This window comes from Phascolarctos cinereus, unplaced genomic scaffold (genome assembly GCF_003287225.1).
Source record: "Phascolarctos cinereus isolate Bilbo 61053 unplaced genomic scaffold, phaCin_HiC Scaffold_9;HRSCAF=440, whole genome shotgun sequence".
NCBI lineage: Eukaryota > Metazoa > Chordata > Mammalia > Diprotodontia > Phascolarctidae > Phascolarctos > Phascolarctos cinereus.
Window position 1 is genome coordinate 158,336,673 of NW_027556402.1, and position 18,773 is coordinate 158,355,445.

Genomic DNA, 18,773 nt, shown 5'->3' on the forward strand with positions numbered 1-18,773 from the left:
TTGTCAGAACTTTCCATTATGACCTGTCCATTTTGGGCAACCCTGCATGGCACAGCTCATAATTTCTTTAAGCTATGCAAGCCCTTTACCCATCCATCCACCTATCTATCTATCTATCTATCTATCTATCTATCTATCTATCTATCTATCTATCTATCTATCTATCTATCTGTCTATATCTGTCTATCTATATTGGACCTTTTTTCTATATTTAACTCTCATGGCATATCAAAGGAGCTAGAAAGGATATTAGAGATCATTTAGTCCAACCTTCTCATTTTACAGAGAAGGAAACTGAGGCCCAGAGAAGTAATTTGCCCAAGGTCACAAAAGTAGGTAGTAGAAGAAGGTGGATCTCAACCCAATTGCTCTGACTCCAAATCCAGGGCTCTCTTCACAACATGAGTGGATGCTACTATCAAGAAAATATAAAATGAAAAGAATGTAGGCATAAACCAGCCTAAGAATATTAGAACAGTTAGGGAATGGCTAAACAAGCTCTGGTACATAATTGTGATGGAATAATATTGTGCTTTAAGAAATGACAAGCAGGATGATTTTAGACCTGGAAAGATTTACATGAACTGATACAAAATGAAGTGGGCAGAATCTTACGTTGTACATAGTGACAGCAATATTGTACGATGAAGAACTGTGAATAACTTAGCTATTCTCAGCAATACAATGATCCAAGGCAATCCCGAAGGACTAGTGATGAAGCATACTTTCTGTCTCCAAAGAAAGAACTGGTATTGTTTAAATGTATGTTTGGAATATGCTATTTTTCACTTTCTCTCATCCTTTTTCTTTTATTGGAGTTCTCTTGTATAAAATGACTAACATGGAAATGTTTTACATGACTGCACATATATAACCTATATCTGATTGCTTACCATCTTAGGGAGGGAGGAGGGGAAGAAAGGAAGGAGAGAGGGATAGAATTTAGAACTCAAAACTTTTTTCAAAATGTTAAAAATTGTTTCAACATGTAGTTGGGGAGAAAATTAAAAAATATATATATACATATATACATATATAAATATATCTATATCTATATCTTAAAAGATTAAAGGAAAAAAGAATATTAGAATAGCAACATATTGGCAAGTGTGGTAAAGCACAAACCCAGGATCAGAGAGTGGGAGAGGCAGGGCTAGGCTGACTGTAGTCTGGGTCACTCTGTTTCAGTTCATCAAATCTCTCCTCTGGGATTTATACTCTTAAGCGTTTTTATTCCTGCGTTTGCCATTCTATGGAAACTTCATTCCTAATGCCTTAGCTGCCTATGAGGGCTGTAGGATGGGGAGGGATGGTGGGATGAGAAGGAAAGTTTGCCACAACCTATTGATTGGCTCCCCAGAAAAGTATACACTCCAAAGTTCTAGTCCTGGAGCTCAGGGTTTTCAACACCATAACCCCAACCTATATTTTCACTTTTTTCCCCTCTCACTACCTCCCCACATGAATCTTTTGTTGTAGCCAAAATATTCATCTCACTGACTCTGAAACATGTCATGATCAATTTCCCCTTCTGCATTGCCCCCAGTCTCAGTTCCTTCTGCATCTTCTTCACTGATCTAAAACAAAATAACAACATGTATTTGTTAAGCATTTGCTGTGCGCAGAGCACTGTACTAGATGCTCAAGGAGATAATGATTTTAGTTAAGACACAGTCCTAGCCCTTATGGAGCTTACATTCTCATAAGATGCTGTCAGCAGTAGCTGAATACATAATATTGCATTGTAAGTACATTAGAAAGTTATAAATAGGGAAGATGGAAACAGGTCTCGGTCGCCCCGGTAGAATTGGGCACTCCCAAACTGGTAAAAGCCATGCATTTTTATACGATTCTTATCTGGATCCAGCAGACATTGAGGGGAGGGAGCAGGGAGTCTACACCATGGGGAACCAGACAATTAACGATTAGTTAATAGTCAAATTCCCTCCCTCCTGTGGGGGAAAGTCTCTTTTGACCTTCAGCCAACTGTTGCTGAAAACCTTATTTTGACAGGGTTTTGACTGAGGGATTTGAAATTCCTCTGGGCTTCTTTAGGTACTTACTTTGTAGGAAGGCTACTGAAGTCCTAAGACTCTGGCACTGTGGTTAGCACTGGGGATACAAATACCAGCAAGCAAGACAATCCCTTCCCTCAAGAAGCTTACATTCTGTTGAAGGAAGGCTGCATATAAAAGAGAACTGGAAAGCTGTCAGGGAGGTGAACGTGCCCAGATATTGATAGCAGCACTCTGTAGTGCCGAAGAACTGAAAACCGAGTGGGGACAGTATACACTATTGCTACAGCAGTGTAAATGAAATTAAAAGTCAAACTCTGATTGACAAGAAAAAAAAAACCCTGAAGGATTTTTCAGAAGGTTAGAAGAACAAAGTTCATGCTGGAACTTTCTCCTCTCCATCTCATGACCTCCTGGTTTCCTGTAAGTCTCAACCCCTCTTAATTCTAGAGCCTTCTCTCTGTTAATTATTTCCTGTTTATCCTGTACAGTATATAGGTTGACTATATATATTCATTTATGTGTTATCTCTCTTGTTAGGGAGGGCAGCAGCTCCCTTGTTAGCTCCTGAGGGCAGGGGTTGTCTTTTTCCTCTTTTTGTGCCCAGAGCTTGGCACATAGAAGGTGCTTAATAAATGTTGATTAATTTCCCTCCCTCCACCTTCCCCCATACACATAGTAAAGACCTACGAGGAAAGAATACGGTATAATATAGCCTTTATATTAGATTTTTTTTTGCTTAACTGTTTTTCTTTGTAACAGGAGAGGATTCATTCTGGAGAAGCATGGGAAATGACTGTGATGTATAGTTAGATGAAAGACATCAATAAAATATAATCTAAAAGTAAATAAATCCTATGAACTTATTTTGCATATCCTCACCTATTCTTTGAATAAAGTTGGTGTACACTTAAATGTTGATGACATTTAACCAGGGCAATAATTGGCTAACAGGAGTGGTTGTGGTGGTGGTGGTCATGGTGCTGGTACAGAAGGCCAGAGTACAGATCTCTTGAGGGAATCGTCCCACCAGCAGGAAGTGGCCCATTCCTCAGAGATTCTAGTTTTGAGGGAAATGGTTTGTAGCAAAGGGTGGTTGTACTGTGTAGCACTCAGCAGAGCACCACAAGGTAGAGTACTCATAGTAGTCCCCAGAGGAAGAACAGTCAGAAACAAAACAGGCTTTTGAGGAGAGGAGATAAGATAAGGATAAATAGAAGAGAATAGGATGGAGGGAAATACACAATTCACAGACATAATTGTGAATATGAATGGGATGAACTTACTCATAAAACAAAAGCAGATAGCAGAATGGATTAGAAACCAGAATCCAACAATATGTTGTTTACAAGAGACACATTTGAAACAGGTGAAAATAAGGTGGCACAGAATACATTCTACTTCAGCTGAAGTGAAAAAAGGCAGGGGTAGCAATCATGATCTCAGCAAAGCAAAAGCAAAAACAGACCCAAATAAAAGAGATAATCAGGGAAACTACAGTCATACCTTGGTGATATTGTGGGTTCTGTTCTAGGCCGCCATAATAAAGTGAATATCTCAATAAAGTAAGTCACATGAATTTTTTGATTTCCTAGTACCTCTTCAAAACTGTAATATAAATGTATTATCCAGGCCGCATAATTTGGTCCTTGTTGATTACTCCTAGGTTCATAGTACTCAAGGAGGTGATCATCTGTCTTAATCCATAGCTCATGACCCCCACCCCATTTCTACTTAATCTCCCCAGACCATGCCAGGATGAAACATCTTCTATCACAGTATAGCAAAGGATATTTATTCAAAACATAATGCAATGTAAATAACAAGAAGTTAAATCAAGCAGCAAACACTCAAACCACCCATTTCCTAAAGCTATTATGTCCCCACAGATATCTTCCAGGAGAGTGATAGACTTGCCACCTGACTAACTCCTCTGGGTTTATCCAGTCACCTTCGACAATAAAATGGAAGCAGCAGCCCAGTCAATCCTGGTGGCATGCTAGGTGAGTGGCTGCATCAGCAGCATTGGCTGCTTTGAGTTTCTTCTCACAAGACTGATAGCTAAAGGCTAATCAGAACAGGACATTAAACCAAGAACTGGGAAGTATTGTGGAGGAATATGGTTACTTCTTGGCATAGCAACCAGATGAAAAATACATCAATGCCAGGTTTCAGCTGCTATTTCTTTCTCATTTCTTTCCCTGGTTCCCTTGCTCTAGTCTCTGAGTCATCTCATCCTACTATGTCATTCTCATACTCCTTTCAGACAGAGTGGCCTCAAATCTGCTGTGTTCCACACTGGCTTCTGGGAGATATGCTTCCTGAAGACACTTCCTTCTGAAACAGTGACTTTAATAAATGCTAATTGTGGGATCTTTGGGCTCAACTTGCTACAGGATATAACAATGATTCTCGATTTTCTTTTAGTAAACAAATACGTGTTGGACAGCTTGTTTGGAATGAAGAGTTGGTTTTCTTGGTTATGCAGTGAAGAAGTTTCTGGAGAGGGACCTTTGACAAGTGTACTCAGATGCCCTTTTTTTTCCCCCTCTCCCCCAAGATGCAACCTAGGTCCTTCCTGCCAAAGACACCCCTGGTAAAAGGATTACACTTACCATTCAGAAATAATTCCTTACATTTAAAGTAAATCTCTCTAGCTGCAATTCCCTCCTATGCTGGCTTGCTAGGTATGGACAACAGCTGTTCAATATGTTTATTAATGCTCTGCTTGCATTTGGAGGCAAGTTTAACTTTCCTACATGAAATCATACTTGTTTCTTTAAGTTTTCCTATTTTTCCAGCCCTTTGGTAATCTTTGTTACTCTCTTGGGGGATCGTCTCCAAATACTCTTTAAAATTTTTAGTCCAGAAAGGGAAATAAGATTTAAGACCAATGCAGATAAAAGATGCTTTTTGCAATTGTTTTATTATTATTTTTAACATCACATTTGGACAGTCTACTAATTAGTGTTCTATTTATGAGCTTGTCTTCATTGTCAGATTTATTTTTCCTGCTTAGTTGTACACTTGTGTGCACTCGTTTAAGAACATCCAGTTTGGACTAGAGAAGCTCTATTTATTTATATGTATACGTATGTGTCTATACATATATATGTATATATATGTATATACACAAACATATATATCTGACCACCACTTTCATAATCAACACACTATTTTGATTTTTGTGTAGCTTATGTTCTTAGAATTCTTTAGCTTCCTATTACATATGGTTTGCCTTCCATTTTCTTCACATTGCTCAAGGCAGCTTTACCAACCCCAAATTCTAAGTTGCCCAGCAACACCCCCTAAGTGAGTGAGCACTCCCAAACTTTGCAAGCATTGTTTTGTCCCCACCTCCCATCCTAAATATCAAAGGCACTGATGATATTGATATTAATTCCTAACCCTCTAGGAAATACCACTAAATATACTTGATCTTGAATTCATTACAATACCTTTGAATACCTCAAATCATCTTACACAAGTGCAGTTATTACCTTAGCATAATGAAGATTATGTCATAGTCATAATTCAGTCCTTTGCAATGAATAGAGCACTAGAATCAGAGACAGGAAGATCTGGGTTCAATCTGCCTCTGACCCATAACAGCTTTGTGTCCATGAACAAATCACTTAACCCTTCTGAGCTTCAATCTGTCTAAAAAAATGAAGCTAATAATAATTGTAGTACCTACCTCACCTGGTTGTTTTGAGGTTCAAGTGAAATAATATGTGAAGTGCTTCCTTAACTTTAAAGCAGTATATGAAAGTAAATTGTTGTTACATGTTGGCTCACTATTGTGTACCTGGCCATCTTCAAGGAATATTATGAGGCATATAGCTAATAAATAAGTACCAAAAGTGGGATGTGAACCCAGGTTTCCCTGACACCAATCTCAGCACTTTTTCAACTATACCATGCTAAACATGGTTTCACAGAAAAGAAGAAATATGATGGTCTAAGCATTTCAGATGTTGATACAATGCCTAGATCATCGGTGGGGACCCTGTGGCTTTGAGGCCACATGTAGCCTTCTAGGTTCTTGGGTGTGGCCTTTTGACTGAGTCCAAGTTTAACAGAACACATCCTCTTATTAAGGGGATTTGTTCTTTGAAGTCTGGATTCAGTCAAAGGGCTGCACTTGAGGACCGAGAGGGTCACATCTGGCCTAGGTGAAGTTCTGGGAGGAGTTGATGGCGTGATTGATTTAACTGAAATGAAGGCATAGATGAAGGACCAGAAATGAAAGCCTCTAGGTGGACTTTTCTAGTTAATGGAGGACTTTTGAGGCCTGGACCTGGGACTTTGGCTTTGCTGTCTTGGAAAAGTGGATGTAAAAAAGGGAAAAGAAGTAATATCATTGAAATGCTGTTGGACAAATGTCACCTGGAATAGCATCAGAATCTTTACTCCTAAAGTCCATCTGTATTACATTAGGTCTCTATTGAACACCTAGTAAGATATTATAGGGAATACAGAAATATAGAAAACATCATCCCTGAATTTAAGCAGCTTGAAATCTAGGAGGAAATAGATGACATGAATATAAATAACTACAATATAAGTCAATGTGTGATGTGTTTTCATATAGGGGAAGCATGTTGTGGAAAGAGTGATGAATTAGTTTTTGAAGTCAGGGGAGACAAAGGATTTACTAGGTGAGCTAGGCATCATGGCACACACCACTAGTCAGTGCTGTTGCAGATTGGGGCTAGTGGATCACTCATGTTCAGAAGTTCTGACCTGAAGCAGGGCTACAGCTGATTGGGTGACCTCATCGAGGCCTGCATCAATCAAGTGAATCCCTGGGAGTGGAGGGCCAACATAAGGAAGAGCAAACTTAACCAGAATGGGAAAATAGAACAAGTTAAAGCTTCCCTGTTCATTGGTATTGTGTTGGGCCTGTGAATAGCCGGTATATTTCCAATCTGGGAAAGATAAGAAAATCTAGTCTCCCAAAATCCCCAGAACCAATAACAATTTACCAGATGTGTAACTCTGGGTAATTAACTTAATCTCTCGGCCTCATTTTTTCCCATTTGTAAACCATTAGTAATTACTTTCAATGGTTGTTGTGTGAAGCAGATGAGAGAGGGGAAAATATATATATTATATATGTATATGTATGTGTATATATATATATATATATATATGTATGTGTGTATACACACTCTATATATTATAGATGTACATATTATATACACATACATATATACATACGTATATGACTTTATAAACTTTTAGCACTGTGTAAGTATCAGCTATCATTATGATATGAATGGTACCAAACATCATTGGGGAGAAATTACTTCTTCCTGGAGTGATTCATGCATGCATTCAATTCCTACATTCATTAAATGCCTACTGTGCATGGAGTACTATAGGCATGATCAAGGAAGCTTTCATGGAAGAGGGGGCATTTGAGCCATGCCTTCAAGAACAGGTAGGCTTTTGATAGGGGATTTGATAGGTAAGGGTTGGTCTCCTCTTATGTGCTTTTTGCCAAACTTTTTGGTTATTACTCACCAAGTATTGTGCAATTTTGCATGTTGTTGATTATTTAATTTTCTCTGGTGTCTTGTCTGGTTTTGAAGTTAAAGCACTAAGCTAGCATATTATTTACAGGGCTAGCCTCTCCCCACTTTAAAAAAGAGAGATACAATGTTCTCTTTTCTAAGCATTCCATCATTTCTTCCCTCCCTGAGTTCTCAAAAGTATTATCTGATGATGCTGCAGTAGCTTCCGTCAATTTCTTAAGCACTCATAGATCTGAAGGAGGAATGATATGAAAAAGTCTGTTTTGCAAGGTGTCCTGCCTTGAACACCAGCCTCCTTATTGGCTCCCATTTTCTTCTATTAGAATATGAACAAATTCTTGTGGGCACTCTTAACTAGCAGAAACATGAGACGGGGCTTATCTTGCAGTGCTGGGTTTTGCATCATGTTCAGGGTGTGGCGTTACTTTAGAAGGCTAGCTAAATAATTACTTGGTTGGAGATGGGGCAAACTGTAGATTTGCCCGGTTCTTTCTTTATCCCAGTTAGGAACCATACCAGCAGAGATGGACAGTTTAATTTGACCTTGACAATGAGCTGTAGAAGAGGGGAATTTTAGTGATCCCTGAATTAAATAGGAATCAATAGTATGTAATTGAAAAACTGCCATGGTTTTAGACTTCATGAAGAAAGGTGTGAGCCCCAAAGCAGTGAAGTGAGAGTGTTGGTGCCCTGCTCAGGCCCCGTCTGGAGCATGAGTTATGGGCATCACTTTTGGCCAGAGGAGGACAACTCAGATGGAGAGAAGCCTGGAAGTCACATGACTGAAGGGTGTATGAAGGAACTAGGAGTGGTTAGTTTGGAAAAGAAAAGACTCCTTGAAGGTCAAGGGAGTACCACCATTGCTTTCGAGCATTTGGAGGACCGTACAGGGGAGCAGCTGGATCGGTTTTACTTGGCATCAAAGGAGAGTACTAGGTATAATGAGTGGAAGATACGGAGAAGATTTCAGCTAATCTAAGGGAAACCTTCTTAATAATGAAAACTGTCCAAAAGCAGTGCTGTCCCATCGCTGGAGGTCTTCAAGCAAAGGCCTCTGTTCTTTCCCCTTTCCAATTGCATCCTTTCGATCTCTGCCCAAATATTACCTCCTACGTGCAGAAAGGAAACAAGCATTCATCAAGTACCTACTATGTGCCTTGCACTGTGCTGAGCTCTTTACAAATATTATCTCATTTCATCCTCACTATTCTAGGGGATAGGTGCTGTTATTATCCCCATTTTACAGATGAGGAAACTGAATCAGACAGATGTTAAGTAACTTGCTCAGGGTCACACAGCTAGCGTCTGTGGCCACATTTGAACTCAGGTCTTCTTGACTCCAAGCCCTCTCCATTCCACCCCCAACTCCCACCTCTACTCCAGTGCCCTATGATCTCCCACCTCCATGCCTTAGCTCACAAGGTAACATATATCTGGACTGTCTTTTCTTCCCTTTCTTTGACTGATGAATATATGTGTATCCATTGAAGTCTAAATTAAATGCCGTTTTTCCCAAGGAGGCATTCTCCCTCAGACTTCACATAATACTTTTTTGGGGGGCAGGAATTCTCTAAGGCACATTTCATGTAGTGTTTTGCATGTTACAGTATTATGTTAATACTGAGTGGTGCAAGGGATAGAGGGCCAGGCCTGGAGTCAGGAAGACTTCCAGGGCACTAATGATGAAACATGTTAGCAATCTCCTGATAGACAGATATTGACTCAGGGTGCAAAAGGAGACTTTTTTTTTTTGGACATAGCCAATGTGGAAATTTGTTTTACTTGATTATGCCTATTTGTTTATAAGACTTTTCCTTTTCGTTTTTTTTGGGGGGGGCCGGGGGGGTGATGGGAGGAAAACAGAATAAATGCTTGTAGATTAAAAAAAAAAATTCATGGTGATAACCAGGAGAGAAAAAGCCTCAGGAGAGCTTTTTGCCCCTGCCCTCACTGAATAGGAGACATCAAAATGGAGTACATATGCATATATAACCATATATGTATATATAATTTACATATAACATATATCTATACATATATACATTACATATATGTATATAACATATACATACATGTGTGTAATATACAGGGATATACATATATGTATATAACATATCAAACATATATATATATATTGATATTCATATCCCTATGTATCTAAATCTTTATCTAACACATAATGAGTCGGAGCAGGCCTACAGTGAGAGAAGCTCTTAGGGGAAATCCTACAAAGAAAATGATACATAGGGTAGTGGAAAGCATACTGGATTTAGAGGCAAAGAATCTAGGTTCAAATTCCAGCTCACCTGAGGGAGGGATGGGGAGTAAGCATTTATATAATATCTACTATGTGCCAGGCACTGTGCTAAGTGCTTTCTACAAATATTATCTCTTTTGATCCTCATAATAACCCTGCGAATTAAGTACTATTATTGCCTCATTTTAGAGTTGAGGAAACCTAGAGAAACAATTCAAATAACTCACCCAGAGTGACACAGTTCATAATTGTCTGAGGGTAGATTTGAACTTAGGTCTTCTAGACCCCAGGCCCAGCTCTCTATCCACTATGTCTCCAGCTGCCGCCACTGCTTAACCACCTGTGTGTCTTTGGATAAGTGATTTTCTGGGTTCTTATTTTCTTCAACTGTAAAATGACAGTGTTGCATTAGACCACCTCTAAGGGCCCTTCGTGTTTTAAATCTATAGAACTACTATTGGGCACTCATTTATTTTTATGTTAGAAGGTATAGATGAATTCTAAGATAATCACTTTATTGTCAGCTAGTCTCTAACAAAAGTACTTTGGTGTAGACACACAGTTAACCTTTGTCTTCAAAGAGGCTCATAGGTTAAGGGTTGGGAGGGACCTCAGAAGCCAATCCCTTCATGTCACCAATGGAGAACCCGTGGCTTGGACAGGCTGAGTAACCTGATGCCCAGGTAGTAAGTAGCAAAGCTAGGATTCCCTCAGTCTCTGACTTCAAAGTCAGTGCCCTTTCTATAGTCCCACACTCTGCTCCTGGGCTCAGTTTTGTTAAATTGTCCTTTTTCATTACGCTGTTTGGAATCCTGTACGAATAATGCCAGATTATTCTTTTCTTCAAATATATAAAGTAGACCTTTCAAACACTATATTCCTGCTGTCCTCAAAGAGAAACAGAATGTTATGCTGTTGATGTTATTATCCACATCTGCCTTGATGGACTGAAAAAACTGCTCAGTGACCAGTACTCCTGTCCTCTTGTCCCCATTACACAGATGGGACTATTGTCTTTGGCTACAATGTTTATAGTACTTAATGATGGTTCTGCAAAATCTGTGTTCTGAGTACCTGTCTTATTTTGCAAAATGAATTAGTTCAGGAAGGAATAAATACTTAGCAAGAGTGTAGGCCCAAGTGGACCCCCTTCCCTTTAGGACTGAGATTCTTAACCTGGGGTCCTGGGATCTTGTTTTTAAAAATATTTTGATAACTGTATTTCAGTTTAATCAGTTTCCTTTGTAATCCTATACATCTTATTTTATGCCTTTACATTATTTACTCATTATTATTGTGAGAAGAGGCTCGCAGGTTCCTCCAGACTGGCAAAGGGGTATATAACACAAAGATTAAGAACCCCTCACTGTCTTAGAATCATTACTCAGTTAATGGATGGATTTTTATTTTTCCTCAACAAACAATCCAGGAATTTAATCTCTTTGGTGACTTTTTCAAGACTGGGATGTGTATGCATGTGTGTGTGTGTCTGTGTGTGTTTGTGTGGTATAGCCCATTGTCTGATTGGTAATTGCATGAACTTTCCTCCATGTCCCTCAAAAGTGACATTTTTGTTCAAGAACCTTCAAATGTCAATGTTTCCTTGGAATGGACCTAAAAACTGATTTGACACGAGCAGCCTGAAAATGTAAAGTGAAAAGTGGACAAGATGTCCTTTCACAGATAGAAGTGGGAGAGGAAGATTTTTTAAAAGCAGAGAAGGAAAAGGGCCTCTTTCTCCAGACTTCATTTCAAAAGAGAATTAGTCCTTTGTGAGAAGCTTTGCCTTAGGGCCAGCAGCAGCCACAAGTACACACCCAAAGGCGGATTTTGGCTTAGTCTACTTTAAAAAAAAAAGACTTTTTTAAAAGGTGTGACAATCATTATTCTCCATTTTGCTTTCGGGAGGGGCGCAGTGAGGAAGAATCGTGCTGACCTCCACTAACTTCTCCAGCTCAGGTTGAGAGTGGAGGAGGATTCAGCTGGCAAATTGATTTGGAAAACAAGAAAAAAAGTCAATTCTTGTCAGGGAGGAAAGAGAAAATATAATTAGTGAACTAGTATTAATTGAAGGCCTACTATGATAATAATAATGACAATAATAATAATAATAATAATGATAATAAATGAAGTGCTTTAACAAAATGCTTTCCTTGCCAGTAATCAATCCTGTGACGTAGGTGATGGAATGGATAGAGTTCTGCATTTGAAGTCTGGAAGACTTGGATTCAAATTCTGCTTCAGATACTACCTGTGTGACCCTGGCTGGGCAAGTCACTTAACTGCTTTGTGTCTCGGTTTCCTCTTCTATAAAATGGGGATAATAACAGCACCTATCTCCCAAGGTTGTTGTGAGGATTGAATAAGGAAACATGTCAAGCGCTTTGCAAACCTTAATGTACTATACAAATGCTAGCTATCAATATTAGTACAATTATTATTATTGTGGAGATTAAGGCTCAGAGAAATTGATGGTGGTCACACAACATGCTACATCCCTTACTACCTGGACAACTTTGGATGAATCACTTCACTTACAAGGACCTCAGTTTCCTCCTCTGTAAAATGAGGAGGTTGGATTAGAGTGACTTCTGGGGTCCCTTCTAATTCCAGAGCTGTGATCCTATAACCTGGTGTCAAGGAACAAGATACCAATCCAATTCTGTGGATGTTGAATGTAGCCCTCTTCCCACTAAACCTCCCATGCCCAGTTCACATTATGTGAGGTCCTGAGGTGGAGAGAAAAGAATAGGAGAGGGTCTGTGCCACCAAGGAGCTCAATTCTAGCTCAGGAGACTGAACCTTTCAGTATACCTGCCACAATTAGAGTATGATGAATTGTGTAGTAAGCATTCAAAAAGGGGAACAGTTAGCATGGGGCTGAAAGGAGTCTGGTTGTTTTCATGCCTCAGAAACAGGGATGACAGGTGGCACTGCCAATCATGTTAAAAAGTTTTGAACTAATAATTTTCATATCCCAAATATTCCAATTAAGGGCTAAAGAAGGAAAAACGATCGGACTGAATAAGAAATTTTTTTTTTCAATTAAAAGCTCCCCCCATCAGGAAAAAAAAGGAAAAGGAAAACAAAGTTTTTATAACAAATTGTGTAATCAAGCAAAAACAAATACCTACACTGGCTATGTCCGAATAAATGTATGTCTCATTCTGCATGTTGAGTTCATTACTTCTCAGTCAGGAGGTGGGTAGCATGCTTCATCATCTGTCCAATGGAATGGTGGTTGGTCATTGCATTGATCAGAGATCTTAAGTCTGTTAAGGTTGTTTGTCTTTTCAATATTGCTGTTATTGTATAAATTGTTCTCCTGGTTCTGCTCCAGACTGAATTAAAATAAAGACCATGAGCTATTTAAGATGGATCGGCAAAAAGAGCATCAAAGGACAAGACAGGCTAGACACCTTCGTGGTTTGCAAAAACTGCAACACCAGCTAGTCAAATAGAGCATCTGATTTGGAAAGAAAGAACCTATCAGTATTTTTGTTTCCCTTGCATGTACCCTGAAGGCCTAGCTTCCTGGGATGTGCTATTGACATCTGATACAGAAATCAGTTTGTTGTGGTTGGAAAACAGAAGTATCCCTTCTTTGAAGATAGTAGTGAAGGCTCTGAAATCATTCTGAGTCCTTTCAGTAAACATGGGCACTTCCTGGAGTACCCCAACCTTGCTTAGACAGGGAAATCGGTACAACTGCCTTATACTTGGAAAGCAGTATACTGCTGTGAAAAGAAATGGTGTTGAAAAATCAAGTTTAAGTCGGATTCTGCTGTACCCTACCTCTGTGAACTTGGAGAAGTTGCAACCTCAGCGAGGCTCAGTTTCCTCATCTATAAAATGAAGGGATTGTACTGGATGACCCCCATGGTTCCTTCCAGCTCCAAACCCCAGGATCCTATCAACTCAAAGGTACTCATCAAATGTATGTTGATTTTGCCTGATTGACGTGAGGCCAGGCCTTCATGACTTTCCTGTGCCCTCTGTTTCAGAGTATAGGGCTGACTCCAGGCCCAGGGTTACTCCATCAGAGCTGATGATCTTATAACCTTAGATGGCAAAAAGGAATGCTCCTCCTCTCCCAAATCCCAAATATTCAGGGCATTTAAGGATACCCACATCCGCCCTCATGCCTACCCAAACCACACCCTTCCCCCATGCCTGGGGGCTGAATTGGGCCAAATGTATTGCAACTGCTTATAATGGACTTGTAACATGTCCAACACTTTTTTTTTCTTTTAATAGGAAATGTTCATTCTAAGAAAAAGTTGCAAGGAGGCCTACATAATGAAACATACACAAGTATTCCTTTTTCAGAAGTATCATGGTTTTCATGCAGAAACCCACAATTTTGGTGAAATTGTAGTATAATATGTGATAACTTGAAAAGCTTTAGCAAATTATGAAGGCCTCTTAGGAACAATCTGAAGTGACTTTGCCCCTACCCTCTCCCCTAATAACAGATTATTGGTAATGGCTTAAGATTTTATATATGATCTGAAACCATCATATTGCAAAAGAATATTAGTCATTTCAGAGCTCACAAGTGTCAGAAAATACAGTCTAAAGTGCACCCATAGCTTATATGCGTTGTGTTTGATACTACATGAAAAGAACACTAATCTTACTTGAATTTCAGAGGAACAATGCTGATAAATTATATTCCAGCACAATAGCCTAAGTGATGTGGTTTGCTCCACGGTCACACACATTTTCATCTTCTCCAGCTTGAAAAGTTTACTTCAATGAACTGAGTGCTACTTCTCTAGACTAACAAAAAGGAAAATGTCTATCAGTTTTTCTTTTGTTCTTTCCAGATCCTGTTCAAGCATACACTGAGCCAGCAGGTTCACCAAAAGGCTATTGAACGCTTGCTGGGAGACATTCTGCAGGGCGGATTTCAACTGGAAAATTGCCAGGGTTTTTTTATGCTTCTGTGGTAGGCATTGCTTGAACATTGTCATTTAGCCAAGCAAAGAGTATTTTGCTTTAAGGACAGAAAATGTGAATAATTTGTGTTTGTTTAAAAACAGGTTAAATTGCAATATGATCACAGGGTGGGGTAGTAAAAAATAAATAACTCATTTTGTGAGGTGACTGTATTTTTTCTTAATTCCTTTGTCAGAAACTCTTGTTTTTTTACCCTAAAGTATTTTTAATATTCATCTTGACTCCCAGATATTTTTCTTTTCAAAAAAAAATTGATTAATTATTTTGCTTGAGTTATTTTGACATCAGAGGCATCTCATTTTTGCATGTACATCACCCATAGATAAAGTAGGAGCTAAGGGAAAAAAATTAGGGATTCAGAGCCCTCTTAAAATGGTGTTTCTTTTCCATTTGAGATTCAAGAATAAAGGGTAGCTAGGTGGAGCAGTGGATAGAGCACGGGCCCTGAAGTCAGGAGGACCTGAATTCAAATCCGGCCTCAGACCAAACACTTGATACTTACTAGCTGTGTGACCCTAGGCAAGTCACTTAACCCCAATTGCCTTTAAAAAAAAAAGATTGAAGAATAGTGTTATAAAAATCAAAAAGAAAAAATAGAAGCCTTTAGTTCTAGTACCTTAAATACAAATATTATTTGTCTTGAATCTGATTGTAAATTCCAAAATTTTCCATTTTGATTTTTTTCCTCAGTACCCCATAATAGTTTCTATTATGTATATGACCACATAGGCATGCAATAAAGCCTCATCGTAAAGCTCTTCACAACACCACTGTGGGTCAAATGATGTCACAGAGATGCACAGTTGATCCATCTCAGTGCAGCGCGGAAAGTCTATGACGTGGGGGTTATCCAAGCCCTCTTCACCAGTGATAGAATGATGTTTCATTATACTACTAAAGATAAAAAGGACTGGAAAGGAGGCAGCTAGGTGGCAGTGAATAGAGCTCCGGCCTTGGAGTCAGGAGGACTTGAGTTCAAATCCAGCCTCAGACACTTAATACTTACTAGCTGTGTGACCCCGGGCAAGTCACTTAACCCTGATTGCCTCACAAAAAAAAAGAAAGAAAGGATTGCAAAGGAACGTGAAGAATTCTCACTTGGTTGCTGGTACCCTCTTTTTCCCTTTAAGTGGTCTGTCTCTATTTGCATAAATGTTCTAAGTTATACTCCGTTGGTAGAATGATAGCTACAATGGCAAGGACTGCCCCCACCCCCCAGGATCCAGTATGTCATTGTGCCATAATAGACGCTTATTAAATGCTAGGTGAATACATTAATAAACATATCAAGACTGGGATAGGCTAGATTGCAAGGTTGAAAGTTTGGGTGTATCTTCATGTTAAGATGTTTCTCTCCTACTTCTCTGAAATCTCAGGCTTTATGAAAGTACTCACATATACACAAGTGATGACATGGGAAAACAAACGATTTTAATTTGTCGCAGTTGGGAACAATGTTGACACAATATTTTCAGCAAATATATGGTAGGATGGAAAGAGTATTGGATCTGTAGCCGGAGGTCCTGGGTTCAATCTCTGCCACCTCAGGCGAGTTACTTAACCTCTCTGAACATCACTTTCCTCCTTTGTAGCACTCAATGATCTCTCAGTCATTAATCTCCTAGTTCTAAATCTATGATCCCATATAATGTACCTATCTCCTGTTTTATACATGTTATACTTTCCTTTGAAAATGCGCTGTGGGAGTCAAAAACAAAGTAACTGAGTTTTGGTGTGTTGCCTCAGAGTGAAATATTTGGAACTGCTCCATTTGTACCTCAATCCTATGGCATCCTCTGTCATCTACATTCAACTAGTTCAGGCTGTGGTCTCAAAATTGGCTCCCCTCAATTGAGTTTTGTTATGCACTTGGCATGTGCCCACACCCAAACCTCCCATCTGTAAGCTGCACCTGCAGTTCATAACATCAAACTCAAATCACTTGGAGCTTCCTGTTCCAGGGAGGTGTGTGGAGGTGCACAACCTGCAGGCTTATCCATCGCCCTTCCCTTACCAAACAGTTTCCTTGCCCGGAGCAGCAGAGCTCTGTAGTTGCTGTAGTTTTTGTTTTAGTTCTTTGAGAGCAGCTCCCTTCCCCTGGCACATCACCATCTCTCCAGAGCGCTCATTGGGCCGAGATGTGAAGGAGGATGGTGCATGTCATTTGCATTCCAGATTGAAACTAACAGAATTTAAATTTCTTTTTTCTTCTCTTTGTGGCATGACAACGAAAGGAGGATATGAAATATATTTATTTATTCCTTTGTAAAAAGCAGAACTAACATCTCTGTAAAGTTTTTCCCATTTTTAGTTAGTGTTTTTTACAATAAAGAGATTTTAAGTAGGAATTAGAAATTATAACCTTTTTCGGAGGGGTAAACAGTATAGCATGTAATTTGCTACTGGCCTACTTCATCTATTTTGTCATGAAGTATTTTACGTTTGGGAGAGAAATGTGTACCAGAAGATCAAATATCTCTGAATCTTTAGGCCCAGTACATATGGATTTGGTATTTTTGTAGATGTTAGGTGCAGAGAGGTCCCAATCAGTGCAAGTAATGAATTCCTTGAAGTGGCTGCATTATTTGAATTTGCCCTGTGTATTTCCATTGAGCTGTAATCAATGATTATATTTTACATAATTATAATTTTGAAGAACGCGAATTCCAATGCCTGTGATCTTTACAGAGAATTCATTATTTGCACTAATTGGGATCCAGTTGCATGGGCCAGAGGTCAGAAGATGCCTGGTCGTGGTGTTCCTCCATTTAATTGATTTCAATCAATATTTATTCAGGACCTACTTCTAGGTAAGGCACTCAGGCGCAAAGACAGAAGCTAAATAACCTCTGTCCTCAAAGTGCATATGTCAACCTCAGCCCCTTTCTGTACTTCCTTTACGACCAGGCCTCTTTTGGACCTCCAAAGGTCCGGAAAAAAAAAAAAGAAAAGAAAAAGCTGACAAATTTATTCATACTTAAACACTAGTGATCTGATGTGTAGCCCATTTCAAAAGGTATTTTAGGAAGGGCTGTGACAAAAACACTGTCCTAGTCATCAGCCTTATTCAGTCATTTCTTCAGTCATGTACAACTTTTCGTGACCCCATTTTGGGGTTTTCTTGGCAAAATCATGTTTTAATATAAATGTGGGGTCTTTAAAGTATCTTTAAAGGTTTCAGGGAAGACAATATGGGATTTCCCAGAGCAAGAAGGATGGCTATCTTTTCTCATATGTATCTGTACGTCATAATTCCTTAAGAAGAGGATGTGGAAACCCATGCTAGGAACAGCATCAGCATGGCTTGGTGGGGGATAGCATTGAAACATTGCTCAGAAGGGTGGATTCTGGAGCTGCTTCTGAAACTTACTGGCTACATGACTTTATTGGTTATGTTACTAAGCCTCAGGCTCCTCATCTGTAAAATGGGAATGGTAACACTCACCCTGCCTACTTTATTTTAAGGCTCCAAATATTGTAAATGAAAATTTGAAATCTGTAAGTGCTATTCTGATATAAGGTATTAAGGGAAGATATGTATGATGTCAGGAGAGAAAGAGAAAGATGGGATTTTTTTAAATGAGACAAATGGGTTAATAATAGGGGAATAGACTTCTGAAGAGCAAAGAGTTCTTTTTAAACTGTAGGGGTAGAACTGTGTTTTGGTTCTTTAAAAACAGCCCTTTTCCCCCCTGGCACATCAAAAGTTTTTCTATTGCCCTCATTGTGAGACATGCTAGAGACTATGAAGAATGGGCTAATTCAGAGTAGAGGGCCTGTAGAAAATAGACCAGTGGGAAAGATTTAAAAACAAGAATAGGATGAGATTTAAAAAAAAAAAAGAAAAAAAGAAACAGGATAGGAGAGCTAGGAAGAATGGAACTCTGAAAACAAACTGAATAAAAGTAATTATAATTAGGAGAAAGGAGAATCAGAGATTCCTATGAACAGAACCTCAGGGACATTGACTGTTTAAACAGGTCAGATTGTAGCAGGAAA

At 39.1% G+C, this 18,773-nt stretch overlaps 1 long non-coding RNA gene across 1 annotated transcript; it reads left to right on the forward strand.

Annotated features, from left to right (window-relative positions):
• The first annotated feature begins 1,970 nt into the window (after positions 1-1,970).
• On the forward strand, positions 1,971-15,040 carry LOC110212067 (uncharacterized). Its single transcript, XR_002325558.2, has 3 exons — positions 1,971-2,438; positions 3,905-4,018; positions 14,642-15,040. It is a non-coding gene; the product is annotated as an uncharacterized LOC110212067 (long non-coding RNA).
• Positions 15,041-18,773: the final 3,733 nt, after the last annotated feature.